The 16,198-nt window shown below is 52.5% G+C and overlaps 1 long non-coding RNA gene across 1 annotated transcript; it reads left to right on the forward strand.

Moving 5' to 3' along the window:
* Positions 1-7,747: 7,747 nt before the first annotated feature.
* LOC118496856 lies at positions 7,748-13,628 on the forward strand. The gene is made up of 2 exons (XR_004899413.1): positions 7,748-8,032; positions 12,883-13,628. It is a non-coding gene; the product is annotated as an uncharacterized LOC118496856 (long non-coding RNA).
* The last annotated feature ends 2,570 nt before the right edge of the window (positions 13,629-16,198 follow it).

Consider the following 16,198-nt stretch of genomic DNA (forward strand, 5'->3'; position numbering starts at 1 on the left):
ACATGCAGAGAGGCGGTAAAACCTCAGGGCCACGGAGAGCGACCGCTGCTCCCTCGGTGTAAGTTGTTTGGGAGGAAACAGCAGGAACAAGGAGGAAAGGAAAGGAAAAGGACCGCCCATTAAAGGGGTGTCCTCGCACTGGTCACCCAGTTTACGGGCAGCTGGGGCTCAGTCCCAGTGGGAGCCTCTGGGAGATGGTGTGGAGTGCACTTCAGAACTGTTGTGTGAAGGGGTGGGGTAGCTGGGACATTTACCCACAATGCCCATCTCACGGTGGTGAAGCTGTGCCGTCACCCTCCTCCCCTGCGGCCTTTCCCTGTGGCCTGCTGTGTGCACCCCAAGCACACGGGCCCTCTGCAGAGGTGCAGATGCTGGGGCATGGAAGCCATATGCATGTGTGGAACTGTCCACCGAGCTGCAGGCTGTCCTCTGGGATGGGTGGAGGGGGACAGCAGTGGGCACGGATGCGGGCCAGGAAACTCAGGAGAAGGAGGAAAAGGGGAAGAGGTTACAGAACCAACAGGACATCTGACATCCATTAGGACAGCTAATCTTGCTGCAATTCCTGTTTACAAACGAGGGAGCTGGGGTTCAGAGGGGAACCATGGCTTGGTCTTGGTGAGGTGGCAGTTCAGGGGCAGTGCTGGGATTCCAGCTCAGGTTTAGTCTGCAAAGACAATGCCTCTGTCTCTGTCTCTGTCTCTCTCTCTCTACACACACACACACACACACACACACACACAAACACCACTTATTTTTTTTCCCAAATGATGTTTAGAACATTATTAAGACAGAAGCCCAAAGGAGCCTTCTGGTGTCCTCAAACTTAAAAGATATGTCACAAGACAGTTTTCGTTTGCATTCTCATTCGGCCAACACATTTACTGAGCATCTACTATAGGCCATACAAAGAGCACCAGACGGCAGGATCCTTGCCCCTTGGCTTTGTGTCACCACTTGGGGAAGAGACGTGAAACAGCGAGGGCGGCGCAGACCTCAGAGCGGGCGAGGGCGGCGGGGAAGGGAGCCCCCAGTGAAGGTTGTCCCTGGATCGCAGCTGCGGCGCAGGGTTCTCGGCCTCAGCCCCGCTGACATTCGGGGCTGGACCTTCCTGTGGTGGGGACTGCCTTGTATGTTGTAGGATGTTTAGTCTTACTACAGGTGGATGATGTCTTTTTAAAAAATATTGATTTTTTTAGAGAGAAACACTGATTTGTCGTTCCACTTATTTATGTATTCATTGGTGGATTCTTGTATGTGCCCTGACCGGGGATCAAACCTGCAACCTTGGCATTTCCAACAACGCTCTAACCAACTAAACTACCTGGCTGGGGCTGATCAATTATGTCTTAATAAAAATAGTAAAAAAAAATTATTTCAGAAGACTCTATAGTACAATGGCACATTTGGGGGGTGTTTGTTAGGCTTGGTGAGAACTCCGGAGCAAATCTTGACTTCAGTGGGGGAGCCGTGAGCGTCCAGAACCATTCTGACCGCGCTCACCTGTAAGCAACGGGAAGAACTTGACCGAAATGCAGCTGCCCGGTGTTGGATGTGAGGAATGGCTGTTTTCCAGCACCTGAAAAGATAGCCATATTTTGCCTGGATAATGTGCATTTAGTGCCCAATTTTTTTTAGGGAAAAATAAGGATATGCATCACACATGGGTATGATAATCCCGGGTATGATGCACACCACACCGTGGGCACGTTACACACGGCAAAATACGGTGTTCTCAGCAGGTCAATGCAAAAGCAGTCTCGGGGGATGCAAGCGCGTTTCACAACTGTCTGTGGGCTCAGCTACGGAAAGCCCAATGTGGCAGAAAGGTGGGGAAACGGAGCCGAATAGAAAGAAACCTGTTTGCTCACCCTCTTGGCTGTCTTCATGTTGTAGACACATTTATTCTTGACTCCATCTCAGAAGCTTTGTAGACCTTCCCTAAATCGGTCGGGAAAACCTACTCTCAAAAGCAGGAGATGGACATAACAGCTAAGATTCAGGCGGATCTTCAGAATCACACCTGGTGCGTCCAAACCCCAGAGTAAATTGGGATTTCATCTTTTTCAAATGAGGCACTTTGGTGCCAGTAACAGTCAAGTCTAAGAGTCAGTGACCCTTGCAATTTCAAAACTGGGGTTTTTATTTTATGGCTGGTGGGGCCTTCCACAGAAGTCACAATGTGAACACCGGAACAAACAAGTTTTAGAAGATGGCAGCATGACAGAGGCATAGCGCAATGCCCACATGTTTGCGTGAGCCCAAATAAACCCTGCACGAGGGGCATGTGTCATGACCATAACCATTCAAGGCAGGGCTGACACGGGACCCTGGCCCTGCCATGTGGTAGCCGTGGGGCCTGGGGCAGTCCCTTCAGCCCTCGGAGCACCAGCTTCCTCATGTCTAAAATAGAAACGGCGAAATGGTGATAGGACCTGCCTCATCGGGTCGTTGTGAGAATTCAGGAGATACTGTGTGTAAAATGTGCAGTAAGTAAGGTGATGTATTAGGTGAATATTGTGTCCTATGGCTACTATAACAAATTGTCACAAACTTAGCAGCTTAAAGCAACACGAAGTTATTGTCTTATCGTTCTGGAGGTCAGACGTGCAGACGTGGGTCTGGTGGGGCTGAAATCCAGGTGTCGGCAGAACTCGACTCCTTCTAGAGGTTCGAGGGAAGAATTCGTTTCCTTGCCTGCACAGCTTCCAGAGGCCGGCTGAGTTCCCCGGCTCACGGCACGTCCTCCCTCTCCCAGGTCAACAGTGTGGCGTCTTCTGATCTCTCTCTGGCCCTGCTTCCTTCCTCACGTCACCCTCTCTGACTCGGACCCTCCTGCCTTTTAGAAAGACACGTGTGGTTTCACACTGGGCTGACCCACGTAATCCAGGATAATCTCCCATCGCAAGATCCTTAACCTCATCACACCGCAGGGTCCCTTGTGCCTCGTCCCTCATACACGGGACGCCTATACAGACTGGAGGGAGGAGGACATCGGCATCTCTGGGGGAACCGTTATTCTGTCTGCTGTCAGGGGCTAGTAACGGTATTGTTGTCAGTGTAGTTCGCTGGTTGCAGGACTCGACGGCGATGTGGAGCAGGGACGATGGTAAGGGGAAAAGGTGCACTCAAGCCGCTGTGTGAAAAGCGTCATGGGAAATGCTAACAGTGATTGTGATGGGGTTAAGTCCACATAATTGAGGGGTGGTTCTTTTCTCCATTTCTATAACCCTTACCATAAAACTATTTCAATTAAAATACTAGTAAACTGTAGTGAAAACAGGGATACCTGAATGACCTATGCACACTGTATGTACACACTGTTCCGCTGTCCACTGATGCACCACTCCGCATCTGAGTGGCTTCCAAACAACCATTTCCCCTCCTCCCCGCAGTTCTGCAGGCTGACCGGGCTCGGCCGAGCGGTCCTCACGGGGGGGTGGGGAGTGGGGTCTCCCGTGAAGGTGTGGGCAGAGGGGCACTGCAGTGGACATTATCTTGACTTGGGCCAAACGTCCAAGACGCTCTCATCGCTCTCCCCCTGGAGTGGCCGGACTCCTCCCACAGTGGCTCGGGGCTCCACGAGGCAGGAAGCCCAGAGCTGCCCCGGTATCACGTCCACCATCTTCTGTTGGCACACCATCAAAACAGGCACAAGGTCAAGGCCAGTCCACATTCGAGGGGGTATAGGAGTAGACCCCATATCTCATGGAGGAGGGGCACACCCATGCACAGGGGGAAAGTATTGGTGACAGGCATCTTTTAAGGCAAGCGAGTGTACATCTTCCTCTTCTTCTACCCACCCCTCCCCCATGTCCTCCCGGGGTGTCCCATGCTCCCCCTCCCCCCGTGTCGTTCTGAATGTCTTCCTCTTTTTCTCTGAGGCAGTGTCGTTGAGAAAGCGCATCCCAGTTGTGCGGGGGTTTTAGTGATGACATGAAATGTGTCCCCTCTGGCAGCATCAAGAGTTTAAGTTCCTTAGAGAAGTTGAGGTGGGCATTCTTGTGTTGTTTCGCCATTTCAACATCCTTTCCCACTTCCTGTGCCAGGACCCCAAGCCTCCTGTGGGGGAACTACTGGTCAACCACGGTGCCTTGCACTCTGTCAGCCTATATGTGGGCAAGTGACCCAAGCCAAGCCAAACAAACCCTTTCTGAAATTGCAATCTTGGACGGAGTGGCCAAAAAAAATTCTGGAAAAAAAAAGTTTTAGTGGGCACTGTAGGCTACTCTTCGCCAGCTATTACATCCCAGGTGCAAGAAAGACCCGGTGAGGCTAAGGCAGAGCTTGCCAACCTTGATGCTGTTGACCTTGTGGAACAGACCGATTTCTGTGGTGCACGAAGGCGGGAGAGGCCGTTCTGGGCACCGTGGAACGTTTAGCTGCATCCCTCCCTTCTAGTACAGAGATGCCACAAACATCCCCCTAATTGGGATATCCAAAAATGCCTCCTGACCTTGCCCAGTGTCCTCTGGGGGGACCAGTTCAGCCCTTGTGCCTTTTGCTGATGATCGGTTCAGGGTGAAAAGACCCAAGCCAATGTGGCCAGTGAGACATAGGATAGATTTTGGGGGTAGGGGAGAGGCTCCTGGAATCAAAGCTTCCTTCCACTTCATGGAGAGCCAGGGGAAGCCACGTTCTCTCTCTCTCTCTTCCCTACTGGATGTTAACAATTTCATGAGCTGGCCACCCTGCAGCCACACGGGGAGCCAGCTTTCAGACAAAGCCAGCAGGGGATGGCAGAGGGAGGAAAGAGAGAGGACCTAGATTCTCGATTACATTCTCGAATCTCTGAGTCAAGCAGCCTTGGAGCTGCCCTCCCTACCAACTCCCTTACTGCTTAGGCCGGTTTGAGTTGAGTTTTCCGATACTTGCAGCCAGAGCGTCCCAAGTGACACATCAGTCAAGCTAGAGAGAACACTAGGCAGCTTGTGCAACCGAGATCCCCCAGGGCGTCCTGTTTCCAGCCCTTTCCAAACTTGCTTCTGGAGCATTCTCCATTCCTACAAAGGACCTTGCATCCTTCTCACGAATTCCCCTTCTGCTCCTGTTGGCCAGAACCCAGTCTGTGGCCTGCAGTGGGAGACTTCTGTGATCTCAATTGACTAATTTCAGCCCCAAGCCCCAACATTCTCAACCACCGAACCATGTGGAGCTACCTGAGAACCTGTTGGTTGGGTACGATCGACTCACCTGATGTTTCACAAAGTGCTGCTTGTGGGACGTGCAGGAGAGACTGAGCCACGCGTGAAGGGGCTGATGGGAAAATCCACCCCAAAGACATTCTGGTAAATTCTAAAGCAGGGGTGTCAAACTTATTTTCATCGGGGGCCACATCAGCCTTGTGGTTGCCTTCAAAGGGCCGAAATAAGTTTAGGACTGTATAAATATAACTACTCCTTAACTGTTAAGGAGTTGAAATTATATTCAGCCCTTTGAAGGCAACTGTGAGGCTGATGTGGTCCCCAGTGAAAATGAGTTTGACACCCCTGCTCTACAGGGAGCATGGTGCGGGGTGGGGCGTGCCGGGGGAGCCCACGGCATCCTTCGAGCCCACTGGGCTGGCCCCATGCGTCCCGAGGCCCAGCAGCACTAGGTAAAAGGGCAAAGAGAAGGGCAAGACTCCATGGTGTGGCTCTGTCACCCGAAGGGAGTAGCTCCTCTCCTGAGTCTCAGTTGCCCAATCTATCAAGGGAGCGTTATCACGTTAACTCCTCGGGGTTGACCTGCAGTTTAACAACCGAGATGACACATCTAACCGGCTTGGCGATCTGTCTCAACCTGCTGAGGTGTGACTGTGACATTTTATCTCTATAATAACTACTACCAAATATTCTCCTTTGAAAGTTCCTCTTTGCCTCTGGGTGATAATAGGAACAATGGGGCAGCGGCAGTACTAACAGCAGAGGCAAAGCGAGCAGCAGGCTCTTGCCGAGCGCTCCCTATGCGCCAGGCTCTGCCCCCAGCACCTGGCAGCGTGCACTGACTGCCCGGACCCTCCCAAAGCCCTAAGGAGACAGGAACCAATAGCATCCCTGTTTCCTAGAATCAGAGAAACGAGAAGTTAAGTCATCTGTGCAAAGTCCTGCAGCTCCCAAGGGGCGAGAGTCATTCCTCAACCTACCTCTCTCCGATTCCCTAGCGTGTGAGACCCCTGGTGAGCAAGGCTGTCTCGTTTTCAGCTCTCACAGCTCAAAACTCCTCCCATGAGAGTGTCCCTTTCAACGAGTGAACCCCAACTACACCCAGCAGGGATGGAACCCAGGGGCACACTGTGGACCGAAAGAAAGAAGGCAGACACGAAAGAGTGCGCACTGCGTGGTTCCGCTGACCTCAAGGTCAAAAACAGGCTAAACTAAGCCAGGGCGTTAGACGGCAGGATGGGGGTTCTTGAGCAGGGGAAGTGGACATGGGGTACAGGCAGCTTTCTGGGTGGCTGGGATCGTTCTGTATCTCGATCTGGGTGCTGCTTGTGTGTGTTCCATCTGTGGAAATCATTGAAGATATGTAATTATATATATATTTTTCTCTATCTTGTTATATGTTTTAAAAAATTTACTTGTAGGAAACTTCAATCTCAGACTCGATTCAAAGTTCTCCTACACACCCTCCGTCGCCCAGTTCAGGCTAGCCTCACGGCCCTGGGGGCTCGGAGCTAGGGTGGGCAACCATCCCGCTGAGTCGGCTTCTCAGCGAGCCCCGAAGAGAGGTGGCTGGCCCCCGCCACCGGGTGACCTCTGAACTTAGACTGAGTGACTCACGGGGCCAGAGGGCTCGTGACATCGCTGTATCGGACATATATGTAAAGTGCCTGGCGCAAAGCAGGTATAATAGGGGTCCCTATGCGAAGACACGGCATTTTTGATATCCTGAAGACTAGACATTGGGATGCCCACCTCTTTTAAAGATGCCAGAGGTTTGTAGAATCACAGCTGCTCAAGGAAAACGCTTCTATCTGAAGTTTGTAGGCTAGGCAGACACAAGGAAAAGCCCAAGTCGGCTGCCTTAGGCTGAGTCTGTCCCGAAGCCAGCTCTGAGGCAAGGGCTGGAATGCAAGAATGTTTCTCGTTTGGGAGCACATCTGGGAAGCACCTGCTGAGGAGTGGGGGAGGGAGGAGGCATTCCTGAGCAGGTTGCCACTGTGGGCAGGTTGGGGGCCTCCGGGACGCTGCGAAGGCCCCACCTCCAGGTGGCCTACTTGAGGAGCTCAGAGCTCAGGTTGTTATCTACCAGCTTCCATCTGTCATTCGGGTGAGGGCTGCTTCTGAAGGCATGCAGCCCGGGGAACCCCCAACCTGACCCTGAGGCGAGCCGGGCCTGCTCCTGTGGCCGGAGGAAGCTTTCAGCCAGAGAGCTGCAGGTGTGAACACCTCGGGTTGAAGGGACACGGGCAGGTGTCCAGCAGGAGGGGTGAACGCCTATCCCCAGGCTTCCGGTTCTGTGCAGAAAATACACTTTGACCTACTTCAGCTACTGTTAGTCAGATCGGGTGTTACCTGTAGCCAAAGCATCCCTGCGTGATGCACGGAGAGCAAGAAGGCGCTGGTGTGTACACTGAAGCAACAGTTTAGAACAAGAAGAGTTCTGGCCAGTGTGCCTCGGTTGGTTGGAGAGTCAGCCCGTGGACTGGAAGGTTGTGGGTTTGATTCCTGGGCACGGCATGTGCCTGGGTTGCGGGTTCAATTTTGGCCCCCTGTCGGGGCATGTGCGGTAGGCGGCCAGTCAGTGTTTCTCTCTCACATTGATGTTTCTCTCCCCCTCTCTCCCTCTCTTCTACCCTCTCTTTGGGGTTGATGAGCGTGTCCTTGGGTGAGGGTAAGAAAATAAAACAGAGACATATGGTGCCTGACAGAGAAGAGATAGAAAAGCTGCTAAAAAAAGAAAATTAAAATCGAAAAAGAAGAAGAAGGAAGAGGAGGAGGAGGAGGGAGAGAAGAGAGATTGATCGCCAGAGTTAAAAAAAAAAAATGTACTTGGATTTCACAGGAAGTACCACAGAGGAGGCGGACCTGATTTCCAGCTGCTTGGTAAGGTGGGAATTAGGTCCCGCCGACCGGATGCTGAAGGGAGGGGTGAAGGTGAGGAGCTTGGAAATGTTTCAGTTTGACGAAGAGCCCTGGAGACAGACAGATAGGGTAACGGCGGAGCTGGGGGTGGAGATGAAGAGACAGTGAGAACTGAAGGATCGTGAAAATCCACGTGCCAAAGTGTTAACAGCGACCGTGACCGGTGGTTCGTGGAAAAAGTAGGGTTTCTCTCTTTCACATGCAGTTTTCAAGACTTCTTCACTAAGTGTGTGTCCTTTTGTGAGGAGGAAAAGAATTAAGGAATGTAAAAATGCCCACCTCCAATGCTCCAACTTACAGCTCTCGATGAGAGTCTGCCCACTTTGAATTGCTTCTGATTTTCGTTCTCCCATGTTTCTTGAAATGACTTAACTAGGAACGCACTTCCCTTCCTTCTCCACCCCCTCTCTTCTTCCTTTTTTTTGAGAAGACTGGGTCGGGCCAAGGCGGCTCCTTGCCGAGCTGGAGCTGAGCCAACAGTGGGCGGCGGACTGAAGGTAATTTAAGGAGAAGGGGGCTACAAACTCCTTTGGAACTGGGAATTGGATTAACTTCTGTTTTCCTGGCTCTATCTCTGCAAGAACTGTCTTGTTCTAGAGTCGTGTAGGAGGGCGGTGGGAGGGAAATTGGCTCTGTTTACAGGGGCAATAAAATTCGGTATAGATGATTCATTCCTTCATAGATTCATTTAACAAGCATTCAGGGAGCAGCTCCTGTCCCACGGGTCCTGAGCTGCCCTGGGGATATACCAAGAAGAATGCTGCACAGTGCGTGCCCAAGAGCGGCTCCTCGCTGGCCAAGAGAGACGCGCATGCGGACTGATCACGCTAGCATGAGAGGCTCGATCCACGCCAAGTTAGGTGTCAGCTCAAAGGCTGACGCTCTGCCTCCACCCAGCCAAGTACAGATCTTGCTCCCGAAATGAAGAAGTCAAGAGTGATAAGGGAGATTCTTATTGAGAAGGACAGTGATGACAAACTGACGCAGGTGGTTTCCAAAGGATCTTGACTTCCAAAACGACTGGCATTCTGGGAAAGGGGCGTGGCTAAACGTGAGACACCCCCCCCACCCCCAGGGCTGGAGGAGGGCAGAGAGAAAAGACAGTATCATTTAGCATGCACTTGGCTGCAAGTAACAAAAAGCCGAACCAAAGGAGATTCAACAGTAAAAGCAGACACGATCTCTACAAAGAAACCCAGCGCAAGGTGGTGGCAGGGACAGGTCAGCGACGTGATGTTATTGTCGAGAACCCAGGTGCTTTCTCTGTCTGGGCCCTTCCCACCCTCGTCTGATAAAGAAGAGGCATATCTCCTCCCTCGTGACTCTCTTACGAAAGGGACAACCCTTTTCCTGAAAGCTCCTGGGCAGACTTCACCTCACATCCTTCTGGCCAGGACTGAGTCACAGGCCCACACGTTAACTGCAGAAGTGGCTCGGTGAAGGCGCATCTCAGTTTTTCAGCCTCTGTTGAGGGCTGGGCCCTGGCAGCCAAGAAGAGGGAGGGGAGCGATGTGTACACAGGCAACCAACAGTATCTGCTTCAGGAGGGAGTTAACCTTTGCTGGGCACTATTTATAACCCCAGCTGTCCCCAAAATTTCCAACTTCCCCTTTGATGTCTAAATAACAACAGGACCCCATGACTTTAAGAAGACCAAACTTTTATCAGGTTCTTTCTGCAGGGTATTACTCAGCATCTCTGGGGGTATTCACATGTCCCATGGACCATCCTTGTGGTTGCTCGGCAACCACAGTGAGCCATCCCTCCCAGGACTTCTGTTCGTGTCTACCGTCCCTTCACTGCCTGCACCAGGATGCTTCCCCACCCCCAACACCATCTTGACCTGGAGGTAGAACCAATCCTCCTCCTTAACAACCCCACGACACATGGCTAGGTTAATTAGCATATAGGTTTGGCTACAGTGACCAAGACCCCCACTAACAAAGCAACCAGGAAGACTGGACGCGTGTGCATCAGCTGCATGGCTGCCCTTTCTACGTCTCTCGTGTGTCTTCTGGGTGTGATCAGTCTGCAGATGGTGGCCACAGGGCCAGGGTGCCAGGCTCCTTCCATCTCGTTCTCTTCCATTCTCCACACCAGGCCCTTGTCCACACATTCTATGGTGAAGCCCACAGTGTCCACATGCCAGGCGGCAAGATGCAGGAAAAGGGAAAGAAAGAATTTCCCCGCTCCAGGCCCCCACTGCCCCCAGGGCCCCAAGGGCTGCTTCAGAAGAGAACCACATCACTTCCACCCATATGCTATTGGCCACCATGTAGTCACACGGCATATCTAGCTGCAAGGGATGCTGGGAAAACCGGTCTTTATGCTGTGAAATCCTGGTCTCTACAATTCGTTTCTATGAAAGAAGAGGAGACTTGAGATTGGGGACAATTAGTATCTGACCCAACACCAAAGATGAGCCCATAGCAGGGGACAACATTCCACTGAAGCCTTGGGGATGACACATGGGGATGACACAGTGCAGAACAGGAAAACCCCAAATGAAACTGCAAGCAAAGAGCTCCTGGAGCCCACGCACCCGCATCGCACTTTCCCTCGTACCCATCTTCTCCCTCCCTCTTCTCGCCGGCTGCCCGCCACGGTGTGGAAGCCAGTCTGCCTCCCTGACCCTTGCTCACCGGAATTTAGAGCCGCCCCCTCCCTCCCCTCCCCCACTCCTTGCCTATCCCAGGTGTGGGCGACGGAAGTATCCAGGTCCTTCAGAGGAAAGCCCTTTCCGGCACGCCGTTCCCTACGGCCCAGGTGAGGCCAGCATGAGAGTTGTGAGCATATTCCCCCACATCGGGGTCCCTCTGCGTTTAGTCACACAAAGTGTGGTCCTCTCCCTGGGTCTCCCTCCTGCACACGGGGAAGAGAGGTCCAGGCCAGCCCCTCCCTCTTGGCACAGTCGGGTCTCAAACAGGAGGCCATTTCCGTCTTCAAATACGAATGGACTGGTGCAAATACTTGATCAAAAAGATACATCTCTAAGCCCTGGCTGGCGTAGCTCAGTGGATTGAGCGCGGGCTGGGAACCAAAGTGTCCCAGGTTCGATTCCCAGCCAGGGTACATTCCTGGGTTGCAGGCCATAACCCCCAGCAACCGCACATTGATGTTTCTCTCTCTCTCTCTCTCTAAAAATAAATAAATAAAATCTTTAAAAAAAAAGAAAAGATACATCTCTCTCCCAAGGACTCCAGGAACACCTCTGTCTCCATGTGAACTTAGAAGGTAATTCTTTTTCTCTAAAAGCCCTGCTACAGACCCACTCAACTTACAGATGCATCCAGACATTATCCACTGCTGTGCAGTGGTGGACAAGTTGCATAACCACTCTGTTTCCTTCCTGTGAAATGAGGCTAACGGCAGGCCCTCTCATGGGGTTGCCGGGGAGATCTAGGAGGATGGGAGAGGTAAAATGCTAGGACAGCACAGGACCTGGCGCGAAGTTGATGCCCGGCACATGTAGCTATTATAATTCCTATTACTGAACACCAACAAGCAACCCAATGTGGGGAATCTGCATCTGGATAATGTCACTGCGTTAGGACTTCCCCCAGGAGCAGTGGTTCCTCTCAGAATAAAGGGGGAAGACCATTACCACCTTCAAAGACAGAAACTGCTTCCAGCCCTCTTCAAGAAATCGGGCTCTAGCATCTCACCACCGGGGCTGTCTATGTGATTGGCGGGGCCCGGTGCGAAACGTCCGTGCAGGGCCCCTGGGTCAAAAATGGTTAAGAACCTCAAGACAGCAACGGCAGAGCACTGAACCGAGGGCGAGAGCCGGCTCTGCGCCGACACACAGGCGCACGCACGCACGCACGCCACAAAGCCCGCCGGCCCTGCTCGCCTCCGCGCGCAGGACGCAAATCACAGATGTAAACAGCAGGTTGCAACATATACTGTGGAGACATCCGGAGACAGACGGCAGCCTGCTCTTTCCGCTCGGCAACCTGTAGGATCATAGTAACCTCGGCTACATTCCCCGAGTCCTTGCTGTGACCTGGAGCCCAGGCTGAGACACCATCTCACCCAGCCACTGCATCCTGGTTTTAAGCAACAGATGGAAGAACGAGGACCAGGAAGGGCGAGGAACTTGTCAAAGGGCACGGAGCCCAAGGGAGCCCGATTCTAGAACCTGCGCCCCGAAGCACTGTGTGTGCAACCGAAGCGTCCTCCCATCCGAACCTCTCAACGGAGGGTGGAGGGGCAGTTCCAGTGACCTCTGGAAACCCTCCCAGGCTCCTCCTTCTCTGAGAGCTTGAGGCCAACGCCCAACTTCCTTCTCCAACCTCCCCCCCTGGCCTCCGGCCCTCCTTTCTCAGAACCCATGTGATGCCCTAGTTCCCCCTGAGTGCCTTCCCCTCCCCGGACCAGGACAGTCACCCTTACAGGACAGGCAGCTCAGGATTCAATTTATGTGTTTATCTTTGTTTTCTTTTTAATGGCTTGGAGCAAAGTCTAAAATGCTTTGTGGGGGTGGATGGGAGGGGGAGCCTTTATGAGGATGGGGAAAAGAGCCCAGTGAAGATGAGAACAGGGAGCTTTCTGGGCTGTTAGCCTTCCTGTGAGTTCTGAAACAGGGCAGAACTCGCCTACATTCATAGCATTTCAGAACCGGAAGCAGAATCTAGAGCTAAACTGGGTTCACATCCTGGGTTCACCATTTCTTCTTAGCTGTGTGACCATGGGCAAGTTGCTTAACCTCTCTGTGCCTTGGTTCAAATGGGGAATTACAATAGTACAGGCTGCACCATGTCGTTGTCGTGATGTTATTACTACTATTAATTCTTCATCATTATAGTCTTTTTAGAGCTCACGGGAGTCCCTGCAGAGCCTGAACGTCATGGCTGAGAGCACAGAGGCTGAGACCAGACTGCCTGCGTGTAAACCCCAGCTCACCAGTTCCAGCTGTGTGACCTTGGTTAAGAAATTGACTTCTCGGGGCCTCCATCTCTTCACTTGCCAATATTTCCCCCAGCTGAGAGATGGCGTGTGAGGCTCAACTGGACCAAGGGCATTCAAGGCCGGGACTGGTGCTGCCACCCCGGGGTGGGGGGAGGGGGAGGAGAGAAGTGCCCTTTCTATCGGAGCTGCGGAGCAGGCAGGATGGGAGAGCCTGGAGCTGCTGCAGCCATGCGTGGTACCTCGCGGGGACAGCCCCCCTGAGAGTAACGCTAAGCCAGGGGACACAGACAAAGGAGCTGCTGAGACACAGTCATGATGACTTGGTCTGAGCCCCTGGATGCCACTTTGCCTAAAGCAAGTCATCTTTGGACTTCCCAGTTTCATGAGCCAGTAAATTCCCCGGTTTGTGAAAGCCACTTTCAGCTGGATTTTTCTCAGTGGAAAGTATCCGGGCTGCCACCAGGGGGTTAAGCCACTTGCCCACGGCCCGAAAGCTCGTGAGGAGCCAGCCCAGGATGCAGAGGCTCCTAACCCACTGAGCCTGCTGCTCCAGCGCTGCCGCCGGGGCCAGCCTTCTGCATTTGGGGGTTTACCCTCTCTGAGCAGCCGTTTTCTCATCCGACAAACGGGACAGCACCTGACCTGCAGGACGGGGAAGATGCTCGGCGACATTGTTCTCCAGTGCTGTCTTGGCTGTAGGGGGGAAGCTTCGTGCCTCCAGTTCCCAGTGCTGTGGGCTTCGGCTGGGCCCCAGTCAGTTACTCTGTCTCAGGGGTGTCTTCGGCTGACCCCCAGAGCAGCCAACTAGGCGAGCTGCCCAAACTATGTTAGGAGAGCTCGTGTGAATCTCCGAAGGAAGGGCCCCTTCCCTCCCCGGCTGTGTGTCCTCGTTGGTGGACAGAGGGAGCTGGGAGACCCTGAGGACCCTGCAGCTCTGGGTCTCTTAGGTGGAGGGAAGCCCTGTCTACTCAGGTCCTCAAACTCTCCAAGGACCCGTGCAGCTTAAGGAAGATGGCACTGGACCAAACTGACTTAGTTCCCCCCCCTCCACGCCGTCTCCATTTAGTGGTGGACACAGACGATAAACACCTGAAACACATATGTAACATGATGCCTTGTGGTAACACTAGGGAGAAAACAGGACACCAAAGGCCTGGTAAGTGCAAAGAAGGGAAAGGGATAGAGTGACGGGCACCGTTTATTAGGAGGCGTCAGAAGGGGCCTCTCCGAGGACACGGCATTTCATCAGAGACCAATTTGGTCTCACTCTGGATCCCGAGCTCTTAACACTGAGCCATCTGCCAGGAAAAAAAAAAAGACCAGGACCGATTTTACCAGGCAACTTGCTGACACTGCTCAGTTAGGAGTCGATGATCCTTGGGAAACAGCCATCCTTCTCCACTGACAACTCGGCAGGACATTTAAAAAAGTTTAATGGGTCATTGATTCCCTCCATTAGCTAAATCTGTGAAGGAGAGGCCAGAGCAACCGGGTGACTTCATGCCTGCCAGGAAAAGGTTTCAGCTCTCATGACACACGGCCACTTGTTTATCTTCTAACCAGTCATCACGACGAGATTCCCATCACTGCCGTCATATCTCTGGGGCATACCAGGGCCGGGCAGGTCCAAGGCCCGGCCTTGGCAGGGAATCGGTGAGCCTTGCAGATGAGAGGAAGCCTTAGAAGGGTGTGGAGGACTCCGGCACCATGGGTCCCTCCTCCCCACCAAACGTCAGGCAAGAAGTTCAGAGAGATTAAACAGCGGGCAGAGGGGGAGACACAGGCAAGAGAACCGTATAAAGACGGAGACAGAGGCGGGAATGAGGCTGCCACGAGCTGAGCAACAGTGAGCCACCAGGAACAAGAAGAGGTGAGGAGGGTTCTCCCCGAGAGCCTTCGGAGGGATGTGGCCCTGTAACCCCATTGATTTCGGACTTCTGGCCTCCAGGACTGTTCCGAAGTAAATTCGTCGTTTTAGGCCACCACATTTGTGCTCACTTGTTACAACACCTTTAAGAAACTAACAGTCACTAAACAGCCCAAACGTGGACCCTGCTTCAGACAGCCACCGCCCGTCTCTTCTATCAAGATCTTGTGCATAGCTTTGGCCCCCACGCAAGGGCCACTCCAGTCGTTGGGTGACACTCCCTACAGGCACGAGGGCCACTTGGGCTCCACATAGGCATTTGATTTATTTACTTATTTAACTCAGCCCACAGGGATAGGAATGCACCAGCCCCACTCTCTCTTCCCCTGAGTTCTGGGAGTACCAGACCTACTGGCACTCGAATCAATGAGGGCAGGAAGAGTATACCAGTGCCTGGAGAGTCACTTCAATTGACTAACTCTTAAATTAGGCAGCCTCTGATTGTGGGATTCCCAAACTTTTCACCACAATGAGCATCTTTTGTTAATTTCTCCCATGGAACACTCAGTTTCTAAAGACATTGCCTATGAAACCAGCTGCATTTATTCAATAAGAATCCATTCACCTCCCCGCTCGCTATTATGTGGAGATATATAATAATTAGGGCTAATATTTACGGAGCCACTCACTATAGCACTATACTCATTCAATCTTCACACTACCCCTATGAAGTGGGTACTTCTATTATCCTAATTTCACAAAGGAGGGAACAGAGGCAGAGAAAGTTAGGTATTTTGCTAAAGGTTGCATAGCTACCTGGAATTTAGTAGAACTGGAATTTGGACCCAGGCAGCCTGGCTCCAAAGCAAGCATTCCTTTGGAGACTGGGTTAGAATCCTGGCTTTCACGCCGATGTGCAATGCTACTCTGGACAAGTGCTTTTGTTTCTCTGCACTTCAGTTTCCTTGTCCATAAACTGTTTGTAATAGTAGTGCCTATGTCGTGGGATTGCTGTGGCGATTGGGAGTGCGTACTCGAAATGCCAGGCACAGTGCCTGCCACAAACACTCAAGGGATTAGTTCAACCAGCAAGGCCAGCTGCTGCTCTGGACAGGCTAGGGCTGCAAACAGGGAACAGAGAAGATTTGGTTCTCTAGGTCAGGGGTGTCAAACTCATCTTCACCGGGGCCACATCAGCCTGGAGGTTGCCTTCAAAGGGCTGAATGTAATTTTAGGGCTGTATACATGTGATGACTCCTTAACTGTTAAGGAGCTGAAATTACATTCAGCCCTTTGAAGGCCACAGCAAGGCTGATGTGGCCCCTGGTGAAGATGAGTTCGACACACCTTGCTC

This window comes from Phyllostomus discolor, chromosome 9, assembly GCF_004126475.2.
Source record: "Phyllostomus discolor isolate MPI-MPIP mPhyDis1 chromosome 9, mPhyDis1.pri.v3, whole genome shotgun sequence".
Lineage (NCBI taxonomy): Eukaryota > Metazoa > Chordata > Mammalia > Chiroptera > Phyllostomidae > Phyllostomus > Phyllostomus discolor.